The 14,561-nt window shown below is 35.9% G+C and overlaps 1 protein-coding gene across 1 annotated transcript in view; it reads right to left on the bottom strand.

Annotated features, from left to right (window-relative positions):
- Positions 1-14,561, bottom strand: part of MDGA2 (MAM domain containing glycosylphosphatidylinositol anchor 2) — an 896,755-nt gene that overhangs the window by 65,831 nt on the left and 816,363 nt on the right. The gene's annotated exons all lie outside the window — the stretch shown is intronic.

Raw genomic sequence — 14,561 nt, 5'->3', positions numbered from 1 at the left:
AGATTTCAATCGTTTGCACCCCCATAGAAACACAAAGTGAAATATATTGTTTGAGTACTCGTTATAGCATTAAATCTCAATACACAGCACATTAAGGACAGAGATCCTACATGAGGAGTAAGTGCACAGTGACTCCTGTTGTTGACTTTACCAATTGACACTCCTGTTTATGGCATCAGTAATCTCCCTATGCTCCAGTCATGAGTTTCCAAGGCTATGGAAGCCCTCTGAGTTCTCCGACTCTTATCTTGTTTAGACATGGTCATAGTCAAAGTGGAGGTTCTCTCCTCCCTTCAGAGAAAGGTACCTCCTTCTTTGAAGACCTGTTCTTTCCACTGGGATCTCACTCACAGAGATCTTCTGCCAGAGTGTCTTGGCTTTCCATGCCTGAAATACTCTCATGGGCTTTTCAGCCAGATCTGAATGCCTTTAGGGCTGATTCTGAGGCCAGAGTGCTATTTAGGACATCTGCCATTCTATGAAGTAAGAAACAACGAAATCCAGTCATTTGCAACCAAATGGAGGAATCTGGAACACATCATGCTGAGTGAAATAAGCCAGTCCCAAAGGGACAAATACCATATGTTTTCCCTGATTGGTGACAACTGACTGAACACCAAAAAGGAAACCTGTTGAAGTGAAATGGACACTATGGGAAATGGTGACTTGATCAGCATAGCCCTGACTGTTAATGAACAACTTAATACATTATACCTCTTAGTAGTTTTTTTGTCTGTTCTACTTGATGGGTTTAATTCTGTAATTAATACACAGTTATTCTTAAGTGTTGAAAATTAACTGAAATGTGATCCCTGTTAAACATAAGAGTGGGAATAAGAAAGGGAAGAGATGTATAATTTGGGACATGCTCAAGCTGACTTGCCCCAAATGGTAGAGTTAGAAACATACCAGGGGATTCCAATTCAATCCCATCAAGGTGGCATGTACCAATGCCATCTCACTAGTCCACGTGATCAATTTCAGTTCACAATTGATCATAATGAAAGGACTAAGAGTCAAAGGGAGCACATAAACAATTCTAGTACCTGCTAACACTAACCGATAGAATAAATAAAGGGGAGAGTGATCCAACATGGGAAGTGAGATACTCTAATTATCTTTAAAATAAACTTTTTACTTCTGTTGACTCATTTTTACTACACAGACTACAGATTTCCAATAAAGTAGCTTATTATTATTCTCCTGCTCAAATTTTTTGTCATTTTTTGTATTATTTACAATAGCAGATAACATTATTGAACACCACTATGTACACTGATGAATTACTCAACTTAAGTAAAAATTCATGCCACCATGAATGTTTTATACACTGTGTTAAAACTGTTTTAGCTTGATACTATTTAAAGAAGTACCCATTTGGGTGCTGACCTGTGGCATAGTAGGCTAAGCTGCCGCCTGCAGGGATGGCATCCCATATGGGCTCTGGTTTGAGCCCAACTGCTCCACTTCCCATCCAGGTCCCTGCTAATGGACCTAGGCAAGCAGAAGATGGTCCAAGTGCTTGGGCCCCTGAGTCTGAATCCCTGGATGAAATTCCTGATTCCTGGCCTCAGTCTAGTCCAGTCCTAGCCATTAAGGCCATTTGCAGTACATAAAAGACTTTCTTTCTCTCTCTCTCTTTCTCTCTCTGCTTCTCCCTCTCTGTAACTCCTCATTTCAAATAAATAAATAAATATTTTTCAAAAAAAAGAGATATAGCCATTTGGGTGATCAATTTTACACTGATGAGAAACCTCCAGCTTACATATTTTCATAGATTTTTTATACTAGAGCATATTTATATACAAATTTAAATGACTGAACTACAGGGGCTTTAGTTCAATTATTGACACTGATAAAAAGTTTAATCAGCAAAGTGTTCCAAAATTATAGACTTAGAAGAAAAGTAGGAATAGGGAAGCTCATATAAGTGTTTAGAAAGAATTTGACATCACTAACTCATTTTGGGACAAGAGCCTAGGGTGATTACTGATGCCATAAACAAGAGTGTATATTTGTTAAGTCAACAACAGGAGTCACTGTGCACTTACTCCTCATGTAGGAGCTCTGTCCTCAATGTGCTGTACATTGTGATTTAATGCTATAACTAGTACTCAAACAGTATTTTTCACTTTGTGTTTCTATGTGGGTGCAAACTGTTGAAATCTTTACTTAATATATACTAAACTGATCTTCTGTATATAAAGAGAATTGAAAATGAACCTTGATGTGAATGGAAGGGGAGAGGGAGCAGGAAAGGGGAGGGTTGCAGTTGGGAGGGACGTTATTGGGGCGGGGAGCCATTGTAATCCATAAACTGTACTTTGGAAATTTATATTCATTAAATAAAAGTTAAAAAAAAGAAAAAAAAAGAGAAAACATTACACCAAATGAAAAAAGCTAGAAATGAGGACTGCACATTCTATGAATCCACTTATGTAAAAGGTCCATCATCTGCACCTCTAGAGAGAAAGTATTCCTGCCTAGGGACAGGGAGGTGGGGAGATTGGTTGGTGCCTGTTAAAGGTATAGAGTTCCTTTCTTTGGTGAAAAAAAGTGCTCAAATATTGGTTAAGGGGAGAGGGCTGTACAACTCCATGAAGATACAAAACATCTGAATACTGAATTATGTGATTTGCATGTTATCTGAATTATAGCTCAATAAAACTGATGCTAAATAAATAAAAAAATAAAAATATCAATATGATAAAAAGTTTAATGAAAGTGTCACAAACTTATAGATTTAGAAGGAAAAAAGAACAACAAGTAATGCTTATAAAAATGTGTAAATGCCGTTTAGCGTCATTCACTGGATTTTGGATTTAAAATGTCAATAATACTCTCTTTTCAAGGAAATCATTGAACAAAACCATTGACTGATAAAACTATTTTTTCATGAAAATTAGCTAACTTAGGTACTTATGATAAACAAAAGTAATCAAAAACCATACAGAGTAAGCTCCTTTTATATTATTTCAGTATTAAAATTGAGAGAAAAAGGGAGAACAGACAAAAACATGGCAATATTATATAAAACATATTCAAACACAGTGTAATATAATTTCAACATGTTATACACTGTGAATCTTATAAAATTTAGAATTTAAAATTCACCAAAATGTAGTCTTATCTTGTAATGAGTGTATGGCCTGTGAAATAGAATATTTTTTAATGAAAAAATAGGACAATGTGGCAGAAAAGCCTGCCTGCTAAAATATTCCCAGTTCTTGTGCTCTTTAAAAGAGAATTCAAATTTCAGTTGTTCTATACCAGAGCATCCCTTGAAATTAGGTATGGTCATGTGACCTAGTCCTGGCCAAGGAGATGTAAGTGGAGGTGCCCTGTGGTGCATCTGGGAGGAGACTGAAGTAAGCCTCAGAAACCAGGCTTCTTCACTCTATTATTTTGCAAATTATTCTAAATTTTTTTGTGTTTTCCTTTTCCTTTTCATTCTGATCTACCACTATCTGAGAGGATCAGGAAACCTTAAGCCTGATAGTCATGCCCTGTAACAAAGAAATAAAAACAAAACAAAACAAAAGTGAAAAGCAGGCTGTCAGGTAATACTGGGAGCACCAGGTGAAGAATGGATTGCTGGCATCTAAATTTATTTTCTGCTAGACATATTTAAACATCTGTTATTTTGCTCATTTTAGATATATGCAGTCATATGTGATCTTAAGTATTATACTAGTCATTTTTTTTTTTAATTTTTTGACAGGCAGAGTGGACAGTGAGAGAGAGAGAGAGACACAGAGAAAGGTCTTCCTTTTGCCGTTGGTTCACCCTCCAATGGCTGCCGCGGCCGGCGCACCACACTGATCCGATGGCAGGAGCCAGGTACTTATGCTGGTCTCCCATGGGGTGCAGGACCCAAGCACTTGGACCATCCTCCACTGCACTCCCTGGCCACAGCAGAGAGCTGGCCTGGAAGAGGGGCAACCCGGAAAGAATCCGGTGCCCCGACCGGGACTAGAACCCTGTGTGCCGGCGCCGCAAGGTGGAGGATTAGCCTACTGAGCCGCGGCGCCAGCCTGCACTAGTCATTAAAGATAGAATGTTGAGTTTATTCAATGCAAATAATTATTAAAGAATTTTTAATCATTAATCATATCAGGTTTTGTTAATATCATCATGTATCAATGTAGCAGACTGCAAATTACAATATAAGATATGTCAAATGTAACAACCAGCATTTATTTCTTACTGGTGCATCAGTAGGTTGTCTGTGCTTTAGCTGATCTAACCTAGGAGTAAATAGGAGTGTGTTTGGTCATGGAAAGAATTCAGATTAGTGCTGTTTGTCTCTTTTTTTTCTTGGACCGCTGAGCTACCTAAAGCAGGTTCTTCTCATTTATGAGGTCAGATTGTTCCAGAGAAGTGAGCAGAATCATGCAAGGACACTTAACGCCTAGGCTCGGAACTAACACTCTTACTAATACTAAACATATTCCACTGCCAAAAGTAAACTGCATGGCTGAATCCAACACCGTGGGCCTTGAATGTATTCCTCCCATGAGAAAACAGAGCTGGGGGAAATAAACCTCAGATGAAAGGATAATCTACTATGAGGTTCCAGTAGAATTTGGAACGACCACATATTTCCATTTGTACAACTGCATTATTAAAGAGAAAGTAGCAAAAATATAAGCTCTTTAAGCCTAAAATTAAAGGTGTATCATGCAGTCATATAAATCAGATTTTTTCATATATCACAAATAAAAATAACATTTTGAGAAACCATCATCTACCTACAATAAGAAAGGCCATCAATTTTAGATGCTTAGCTATATATTCATTCATTTCTCTTATATAACATGAGACTAATTCTAATTTTATAAAAGGTATAATTACTAAAAATTTTTCTACAACCTTCTGTGAATAGCATATTATTTGGTATTGTTATAATTTGTGCTTAACTGAATTATACTATATACATGACATATACCCTTTTCTTCTCACTTTATGATCACTGTCATGAATACCATTTTTTGTGATATTAATATCCCTGTTTTCAAGAAACACAGTATGTATTTGTATGTATATAGTATCTACATATTAAGTGAATATGACAAAATATTAAAGGTTAGTAAATCTAAAATTAAAAACAATTAGAAAAAAAGAATTCAAAATTTTAAGTTTGAGAAGCCACTAAGGCATTCAAGCAGAGTGAGTAGGTTTAGAGAGGTAACATTAAAACTTTGACACCCCCATTCATTGTCATATTCTTTGATATTGATAAATAAGATAATGGCAATCACATATTTTATAATTATTTCTTTAATGAAAAAAGTAAATTGGGTTAAAAAAAAGAGAGATTAGAAGCAGATACTCGATGGCGAGACTGCAAGACTCGATGGGAGGTGAGGGTCTGAGGAAAATGAAACTGAGAGCAAAGGGTCTCAATCATTGCAATTAAACAGGTGATATCAGCAAAATATTGAAACAGGATAAAAATTTTAGCCCAGGTAGACAGTACTCAACTGTCCACGGTTTAGTTCTCAATTAAAAATGAAACTTCCTCAATGCCAGCCCTGGAAATGCTGTAAAACAAGAGGCAGACCAATGGGCCCACAGGGAAACCTGCAGTCCCTATAGGAAAGGAGGCCATGTCACAAACAGGGGTAGCTGATCATCCTTTTGCCTCCCAGCCCTTATCACTGTTATGAATTAATCACCACTAAAGCTTTTCCCTGGAGACAATAAAAATGAATCAAAACAGATAACAGATCAGGAGTATATAACATTTACAGGTGAATTAGCGACTACAGTATTCTCCATCCCCTTACTTTCCTCTCCCCATAATTATTACTTGTGAAGTGGCCACTCCAAAGCATTCCATTCCACATTTTCATGAAAGTAGGGTGGGAGACCGGGACAGGTCAAGCCCAGTCTGTAATGCATCAGGCTACACTCTGAAATGAATTCATTGTAACATCCACTTTCTAATCGATTCTCAAACTCCAGTGACTGCAGAAGTTGTGATCTGAGCCTTAGCTTATCTCACAGATACTTATGACTACCCAAGATAGTAGACACATCAAAGGAACAAAATGCACTCAGGATGAGAATTGGATGGGGTGCCTAGAGGAGCTCAATGACGATAAAGAAATAATAAATAAAGAAATAATAAAGAAAACAAGCTACAATAGTTAATGTTACAATGTAGAGTTAATGTCAAAAATCTTAACCAAAATGTCAGTTAAGATTTTAAAATCAACTTAGCCATCCCCAGAGAAGTAGAAGCATTTTTTAAAAATACTTGATATAAAAAATAGCTTTGAAAATCTCTGAGAAATACTTGGTGCTTCAATGACTACAATAAAGAACTAAAGAGACGTGCTCAATGAAATTGGATGTAGCTTAAGAAAAAGTTTTGACCCAGATTACATCAAACAAATCTCTCAGGAGGCGTCAGTAAAGTAGGGTTAAGAAATTATAAAGAAAAGTTAATAAGTAGGCAGGGAAGAAATAAAAGTATCAATATTCATATAGAAGAAAAATATTGATACTTTACTGACGCCTCCTGAGAGATTTGCTGAGAGACTGAAAAATATTCAATATGTAAAGATAGAATCACAGAATTTTCTAGAAATGAAATGCCTATTTTTTGTAAAGTGTGTCAAAGACATGCACAGCCATTTCTCTGAAGAAGATATAAAGATGAAAAATTAACATGAAAATGTTTTCAGTACCAATAATGAATTCAAATATGTAAATATAATTACAGTACTAGAATTGCTGAAAAGAAAATAGTGATAGCATCAAGTCTGGGTGACTGTACAGAAACTGGGTCACTCAGGCAGCTTTCGTGGGAGTGTAAATGGAAAAAACGCTCTGGAGAAACAGTGTGTCAATTCCTTTTTAAAACTAAAAATGGACTCACTCTACCACTCTGACACTGCACTGTTGGCATTTATCCTAGAACATGAAAATTTATTTCCACACAAAAATGTGCAAATGAATGTTCATAGCAACTCTATTTGTGATAAAGACTTAAGTAACTGACTACATTTCAAAGCAATAATTCTTCATCAAACTGCGGTATACCCACACCATGAAATACTGTTCAACCATAAAAATGAATTAACTACAGAGACAGGCAACCACTTAGATGAATCTCAAGGAGATTATTCTGAATGCAAAAAAGTTCACTTCAAATCATTATCTATTGCAGGATTCCATTTGTGTAACAATTGTGAAATAATATAAATGTAGAAAGAGAGTGGAAACGAGGGGTTTCTGTGGAGTTTGACAAGGGTGTGGTTTGAAAGGAATGACATAATGAGATAATGTTGGTGAGAATAAATACAATGTCTTTATAGGAATTACTGTCTAATTTTAAATTAGTTTTAGTTCATTCTTTTCATTTGTGTCACTAAGACTTCAATTTTGAAAACAATGTTAACATATGAATTGTTTTTATTTAGCGGTGTTGACATGTGAAAATTAGTGAAATTTTATTTACCTTATGCCATCATTAACTTATTAAAATATACTTATAGACTGCCTGCCACATACATGGCATTTCTAGACAAAAGTATATAGAGTACTCCTTATCCAAATATTTGCCACAGTACAAATTTAACAACAGTGAATAAAAAAACACAGTAAAAGAAAAATGCCCAGTTCTTACACATTAAAATTTTCACTGTGGGAAACAATGCTAAAAAAAATAATTAAATACCTGATACGTAGGAGGCTAGTAACTGTCACAGAGATAGTAACAGGGAAGTTTGGTAAGTAACACAGAATGCTCCCTAAAATTATAGTGACAAGAAAACTCGGGTGGCACTCACCATATAATTCCTTAACTCAGGAGGTGGCTTTTGCAGTATGTAGAATACACTCACGATTCCAAGTGAACCTTTCTCTAGAGTTGTGCAAATGTGATCTTTTTAATTCATCTGTTTTAAGCGTGACACCTTGTTGTATTTGCTTTTTATATCTTTATTTAAAACATTATAGATTTTGAAGTTGAAACATAGATCATAGTGTATTTTACTATAAATATCTAAAGGTATTATTCAACAATATTAGCTAAATGGAAATTCAGGAAACAGCATATATGTGTTAAAACATCTTAAAAAAACAGGTTTCAAATGTGCTAATAATCTAAGTCTGGTTACTTGAATTCTACTTGCTTTATTAAAACTTATTTCAGACTGTTGAGGTGTAATTGACAAGTAGGAGTTACAGACATTTAAGGGTGTGTATGTTTAGATGTACACAGACATTGCCAAACGATCTCCTTTTCATCACGTGTTAGCTGCTTGTACTCAGGCACATCATGAAATCTGAGGTTGGTTGGGTTTTTGGTAAGTGTTTAAGACATGGCTTGGGACCTCTGCACACCGTATCAGAGAGCTGGACTTCAAGTTCCACGTATCTCCTAATTCCAACTTCCTGATAATACATACCCGGGAAGGCAGCAGGCGATGGCCCAAATACTTGGTTTCCTGTCAGCCACAGGTGTGGATTGTGTTCTGGCTCCTGGTTTTGGCCTGACTCAGCCCCAGCCATTGTGAGCATCAGAGCAGTAAATCAACAGATGTAAGATCTCTCTCTCTCTCCCTCTCTCTCTTTTCTCTCTCTCTCTTCTTTTCTCTCTCTTCTTTTCTCTGCCTCCCCTTATCCCTTTCATATAAAATGAAAATAACTTTTAAAAAAGAACTTCGATGACTAGTAACATTAAAACCAGCTTTAAAACAAGTTTTGGCACTCAAATTTATAATAAGTATTTGAGCATTGTGGAATATCTAATTCTGAGGACTACACTCTCATCCTCTATTATCCTTTTTTCTATTAATAATGGAGCTAGCTAAATATTTTCTGGAAGTGCACTAAGTTCATCAATTTTACTGTGTAACAACACAATGATACATCAGAACTACAGACACATCTTAATTTGAAAATACTTTTAAAGCTATGAAAAAAAATGTTGAACTGCAGAAGAGTACACAGAATAAGATGTTTGCCTGAGATTTGTTTATTAAACAAATAAAATTTCACTGACAGATGAGATCTCATAGTCTACTTCCACCCAGACCTTTTCGTCTTTTCCCACAACACAGAGGACTATATTCAGAATGTCTTATCTTCTTATCTTTTCCCAAATATGATTTTATACTTATCCAACATATGTTTGACTATATAGAAATTATAGTTATAGTGGGAAATATACCCTATTACTTCTAAAATATTTGGATTTTTTTTTTTGCTATGCCAAGAATGATTTTTTTTTTACAACAGAGTTTTTATTTCAAAGTGACCTCACCAAAGTGGGCATGGCATTGTATTGATTTAGAACATACATAATGCAAGAGCTATAATGAAGAGTTTCTTCTTTCCATTTGTCTACTTTTATTGCTTTCTATGTGGCAATAATATTCTCATGCTCTCAACTAACAATGACTAAGAATCTGTTTTATGTTCAAGATAATGCTGTCTGGCATTTTATGGTACAGAAAATAAGCATTTTCTCAAGACTTCCATTACCTGGTATGGCAATATATTTGCTACTACCTCTAAGGCATCAGGAATACACAGGCTGAGATAAATATACAGTTAATCACTGTGTCTCTTTTTGGTTGTAAGATATAATTCTCTTTTTAAATAAATTCCACAAGAAAATTAAACGCATAAGTTGTTATATGCCAAGAATTAACTTTTATATATGAAAAGAAGTAACTTTTATATATGAAAGTCTCTTATTTATAGCCAATATAATGTACCTATTTTCTGACAAAATTAGTTTAACAGATGAAGGTACTTCACAAAGTTTGTGAAAAATGGAATTAATAGATAATTTTATTTTGTGCTTTCATCTCTGACATAAACACTGTTCTGTTAAGACCTCTTGCCCTAACAACCTAATCACTCTTCTCATTTGCAAAAGGCTCAATTCTGTTTTGTTGGTCTTTGTATTATTATAACTACTGATTCACAATAAAATCTTTAACTTAGACCTCCATTGTTCTGACTAGCTGTATTTCTTGAATAGACTGCTTGCCAGTGCTTAAGAAAATAAATGTAAAACATATCTAAGATGTACATGTTCTACTTTCCTGTGATATATGCATGTGTTGCTATCCTATCTGGGTTCACTTGTGACTCCTACTTCACATTTTCATATCTCTGCTCAAATATCAAGTCCTCAGAGAGGCATCCTCTGACCCAGTTTCATAGAGAGTTGCAGCATCTTTCACAACTTCATCATCTGGCTGTGTATCTCAAGAAAAACACTTATTACAACCTGAGACCAGAGCGGCAACATATTTGTATGCACAGTGACTTCCTGAATTTAAAATGGGGTTTCAAAAGGTAAGGAATTTTGCCAGAGGATTTTGTTAAGATCTATTCTGGTCTCCTCATTAGGGTAGAGTGAGAGACAAGTCTTTGTCCTGTGCTTCACAGTATAAAGCATTGATTCAAAGGCAGCAGGAAGAGTTCTAGGCATCACATTACTGTGAAATAAGGTCTCCGAAACAAACCACTCTCGCACCTATCAGCACATTGCTATCACATCAACACAAAACCACACTGTTAACATGTCTATTTCTGATGCTCATTCAAAAAATGAAAGTTAAAATTTGAATAAAAATTTCATTCGGAATTTCACAAGAAAAATGGGCTTTTTTCAAGGCATAGAGCAATCTGTCTGGGAGGGGGGAAACAGTATTTCCTAATATTATGCATGCTGAGTTGGGTAACACTTCCCTTTGAAATTTTTGCCTTTGTCGTGGTGCTCTTAGCATTGTATAACTCTAACTCCTGTGATTTGGGATCATTCTATCCTACTTATAAAAATGTGATTAGTAGGACAGAAAACTCAAAGTAATTATTTAAATAGGAAAAGTACATTATAATTGAAGCATTTAGGAGTCTCAGCCCCTTTTAAAACCTGCACCTACAATAATGCCTCTTAGAACCTCATAGGTTCTTATTAGTTGGCAATTTGGTCTTATGCCAGTGGCTTGTCTTATAAACTGTCATTATGTTTTGCATAGCCATCAGATAGAATACACTCTCAATAGATTATATAGTACATATTTTTATTAGTCCTACATAATTTATAGTATGAATGCGGTCATTCAATTTTTAGATAATTTTCCTTACCTCAAATAGCTTTTAAAAATCACTAAAATGGAAAATGAATGTGGGAGAAGCTATTATTGCTTCATTTTAGCTAATTTGCTGGACTGTCCGAAATTAGATTCTTTTCTTTTCCAAAATTTAACCATTAGTCTACTTCTCATCAATATGGTTTTAAAATGATGAACATGTGTAATAATTGAAAATCAGCCTTTAGATACCTTCTCAAATTTTCATTCATTCTGGGTACAGAATGAATTTAAAGGTATCCTCTATTTCTTCCTAACTTTTTACATAGCATTAGTCACCTTCTGAAATTATTCTGTCTGTTCTACTCCCTAACCAGAATAATTTCCATAAAATCATGGACTTTTCTGTTGCATTTACTTACTTACCCAATGTACATGTAATGGTATGAAACACCTAATTAAAAGAGAACAATATGTTGCATCAAATACTGCTGTCCATAAGGGCAGCCCTTGGTGGTAATTTGAGCTCTTTACCAGCATCTTGTCCTTTTATTCTTGGCAAGAACACAGAGGAAAGCAGGTTTGCCCAGCGGACCTAAATGAAGTCATGGCTTTACTCAGATGAAGGAAGTATGAGCAAAAGTGATTTGTGCCTCTCCCAGAAGGAAAACTTAAAAGCTGGCACATGTGTTAGCATGCTCTCTGCAAAACACATGTAATAGGTAAGATCATTCAGACTATTACATACAAACACAGACTAGTACATCAGTATTTGTGGGAAACTAGGACATGATGAAAGGAAAAAATAAAAATTATAAAAGAGATCATGTAAAGATGAAAAAATACTTCTAAAATGAAACTACTTTTTAAATTTTCTAGGATACTATTTGTTGAACTCTTGATTTAGTGTTGGAATAATCATATGACTATAAAGTAAACTGAAAATAGATCTTTGTAAAAATTAACAGTGAGAATAGGAGAAGAAGGAGGGAGAAGGGTGGGAGCGCAGGTGGGAAGTATCACAATGTTCCTAAATTTTTATAGATGGAATTTTTATGTCTTAATTAAAATAAAAAAATTTCCTAGGATTTTTAAAACTTAAGATTTACTCTAATATCTGATATGCTTTCATAAACACATGTATACTCAAAATTAACTTCTCTAAGCAGACACTAATTATTATATAAATAAAACTACCTTTGACTTTGTTATTCTTTTTGCAAAGGCATGGATCCTAGAAAGATAAATTTTAGTTTAACATCTTTGAAACAGGAGGTCTGACATGGCCAAATACTGAGAAGCTGCACTGACCTCAGCCACAGAAACATTCCAGGAAATCAAAGGAAGGACCACATTCCTGGGGCACTGACGGAGAGAAATTTCAGTAGAGAAGTGAGTGAACAGAACAGAGATTCCACGGGGCAGTGAGGAGAAAGGACAGACACACTGCCACCAGCTGGGTCACCAGCCACCCCTGCAGCTACACCACTGTTTCCCTGAAAAGCAAAATCATCTTCCTAGGATAAGGTAGAAAGAAGATTTAACCAGGGGAGAATTCAGTCCCCTGCATTCAGGTCCAGCCTGGAGAGCTGAGGGGCACTGAGCAACCACTTTGTTTTGCATAGGGAAGCCACATGCCTGTATCCTATTCTCCCACCAAAGCACTGGACCCGGTTGGATGCAGTAGAGCAGCTGCAGAGCTCTGTTCCGATTCAGGGAATACCAGAAGTCCCACTGCCACCAGAGACAGGGCAACTTCCAGGAGGGAGAGCTGATCCCCCACACCCTGTGACTGTGTGAGTCCTGGGCCTGGGTCTTGGAGCTAAGAGAATCTCAGTACGAGGCTGGTTTTCCATCATCTGCCCAGTATGACTGCAGCGACTCAGAGCGCCCTAAACACTAGGGGTGGATCTCACAGCGGCTCAGAAGACACTGCAGAGTGAGCTGGTGCTCTGGATGGTGCATGCCTCAGTGGGTAAAGCACGCTGGTACCTTGTGCTCACTCTCAGCTGTGGATTAGCTTGTTCACACCAGCACCTGGAAATGGTGGAACTGCAAACAAACCAGTTGGCTGCAATATCCCCGACCCACCCCCCACAGGCCACTGACAAAATGGAAGAAAATATTTTCAAACTATGCATCCTATAAAGGATTGATAGAATTATAATGGGCCCAAGAAACGTCACAAAAACAAAACAAATAATTCAGTTAAGAAACGGGCAAAGGATATCAGTAGACATTTTTCAAGGGAAGAAATACAAATAGGTAACAGACACATTAAAAGTGCTCAGGATCACCAGCTATTAGGGAAACACAAATAAAAACCATGACACAATTACACTTCAGTTAGAATGGCTAATATCCAAAAGTCAAAAAATAACAAGTACTTGAGAGAATATGGGGGAAAAGGTATTCTAATGTATTTGGTGGGAGTGAAAATTGGCATGACCGTTATGGAAAACAGTATGGAGATTTCTTATAAAACTAAAATTGGATCTGTCATATGACCCAGCTATCCCACTCCTATATATATATATATATATATATATATATATATATAGAAAATGAAATTAACCTATGAAAGGTATACCTGCAAACCTATGTGTATAGCAACTGAATTCCCAGTAGCAGACATAAGGACCCAACCTTGATATACAACAACTGATGAATGAGTAAAAATATAGTATATATACACAAAATTGGATCTCTGCATGCAGAAGTGTAACAAGACCCCCTCCTTACACCATATACAAAAATCAACTCAATATGTATCAAGGATATAAATCTATGACCTGATACCATCAAATTACTAGAGGAGAAAATTGGGGAAACTGCAAGACATTGGCATAGGCAAAGGCTTCTTGAAAACGACACAGAAGCATAGGTAATCAATTCAAAAATAAGACAAATGGGATTACATCCAGCTGAGAAACTTCTGTGTTGCAAAAGGAACACTCCATGAAACTGATAAAGGATTGAAATCCAGGATCTATAAAGAGCTCAAGAAACTCAACAACATAGCAATAAACAAACAAAAATGAAATCCTGTCATTTGCAACAAAATGGATGCAACTGGGAACATTATACTTATTGAAATAAGCCAGTCCCAAAAAGGACAAATACCATGTGTTCTCACTGATCTGTGGTAACTAATAGAGCACACTAAAAGGTAATCTACAGAAATGAAAATGACACTTTGAGATGCGATGACTTAGCCTTTGTCTCTACTGTTGAGTAACAGTTCTTTTCTCTTACTATTTGTTGAACTCTTAACTTAGTATAATACAGAGTTAATCTTACATGTATAAAGCGAATTGAAAATACAACTTAGTAAAAAATAAGAATGGGAGTAGGAGAGGGAGAAGGAAGAAGAGTGGGAGTACAGGTAGGGTGGGAAGGATCACTATGTTTCTAAATTTCTATTTATGAAATGCATGGAGTTTGTATACCTTAAATAAAAAGATTTCTGGAAGAAAAGTAAACAACAAAAGAAACAAC

Source organism: Oryctolagus cuniculus, chromosome 12 (genome assembly GCF_964237555.1).
Source record: "Oryctolagus cuniculus chromosome 12, mOryCun1.1, whole genome shotgun sequence".
NCBI classification, from domain to species: Eukaryota; Metazoa; Chordata; class Mammalia; order Lagomorpha; family Leporidae; genus Oryctolagus; species Oryctolagus cuniculus.
This window is presented reverse-complemented; position numbering and strand designations above follow the sequence as displayed.